This window comes from Empidonax traillii, unplaced genomic scaffold (assembly GCF_003031625.1).
Source record: "Empidonax traillii isolate 1590-97213 ecotype Southwest subspecies unplaced genomic scaffold, ASM303162v1 scaffold147:size910788, whole genome shotgun sequence".
Taxonomy (NCBI): domain Eukaryota; kingdom Metazoa; phylum Chordata; class Aves; order Passeriformes; family Tyrannidae; genus Empidonax; species Empidonax traillii.
The window spans coordinates 898,040-899,749 of record NW_020955340.1 but is presented as its reverse complement, the minus strand read 5'-3'; positions in this window follow the sequence as shown (position 1 = coordinate 899,749).

Sequence of the window (1,710 nt, the reverse complement as noted above, 5' to 3'; positions counted from 1 at the left end):
CAAAATTCACTACGGGCCTTCTATTCTTCAAATGCACCCCTTGCCCTCTCTTCACTACCACAGCAGTGGATTACAAGACACAAGTGAGGATGTGGTGTTGATTCTGGAACTGCAATGCCAGTGCTTTCTCCTAGTGGATCAGTTTTCATTTTATTACAGGATTATAGTGATTCCAGCATGCCGATATGTATTATTTACTAGGCAATCATGAAGTCATGTATTAAAAAAAATTAACTATATATCTAGGCATTTTAACTTCTGTTGAAGCGCTCTTTAGAATACAGACATGACAAAGTGTCACACTCCAGATTAACAACCACACTATCAGCATTAATCATTTCTCTGGTTGGAGTTAATCCACTTAGCAAAGTTACGTATCTAGTTCCCACTCTCCTTTTTAAAGAGAAATAGCAGTTAGCATACTAATCACTGTGGCTTGCCTTTGCAGCACATTTTACTTCCTTGGGAAAAAAAATAGTATGAGGATTAGATCCAAAAATATAGTGCATCTTAAAAGCAGCATATACCCTTAGAAAGATATTTAATAAATTACTTGTACAATATATAAAATAATAGTTTTATACTGCAGCATCAAACTCTGACGCCTGAGTCATCACTTTAGGAAATCTGTGATATAAATACTGGGATCTCCTGATAAAACAGCCAACATTTTTGCTTTTGTTTTGCTTGTTTTCTGTTTTGTTTTCCCCCTCTTTTTTAATTTTTTTTTTTTAAATCTTTTCACTACCTTTTTGTTCCAGAATCAGCTTGCAACGAGCTTTAATTGTGTTCAAGGCACCCCTAGAGAACGCAGAGAAACAAACACATTATATAGTGTAGTACTCACCTGACAAAAGCATAACAAGCCTAAATGAAATCAGGTTTCCTGGCAATACAAGTACAGCAAGGAAAAGGAGGAAAAGGAGGACTAGATACAGACTGGACAGAGCTTTGAGGGTGCACATGCCCATGAGAGCGGTGCAGTGCTCAGTGGGGAGATGGGGTCCCACCGTGCCATTCCCAAGCAACGCCCGACAGGACAGATGTTGCATGTGCCCTCTGACAAATGCAAAGAGATTCTTACTGAAGATCACAGTGACCATTGGTCAAATTCTTAAAATTCATAAATACGGCAGTCAGTTTTTCTTTTCCCTCTTTCCAATGATATTTTGTGGTCAGTTGGTTTGACCCCATGAGACAAGAACGGTTGGGTATGTAAACTGGTGTCCAGGTCCGAAACTAATTCTCCCAATATCTTCCTTTAACATTAGCCCAGTAACTGCTTTGAAAGCCACATGGTTTCAAATAGCAAAAAAACCTCAAAACAAAATAGAAACAAAAAACAACCACCACCACCAAAAAAACCCCACTGAAAAACCATGATACATGTAAATATAGGAAGCAATGACACAAAATCAGCCACTTCTAATGGGAAAGAATGAAATCAAACATCCAGAAAAGCTTGCAGGGGAGGTTAAGAGAGACGAGAGAAAGGTTGAGGAAGAGACACTTATTTGAGCAGTGGTTTTAAATATCAGTTCCCAAGGTAGACAAAATCAAGAGACCCAGCACCAGTATGAGGCCAGGTCAAACCTAAGAGCTGCAGCGCAATGGGTTGTGTGTGTGGGTTTTTTAAACCGTTGGAATGAGGTCAAGAGTACCAGTTGCACATGAGTTGTTAGTAGAGTAAATCTTCATGTAAGGAAGCAA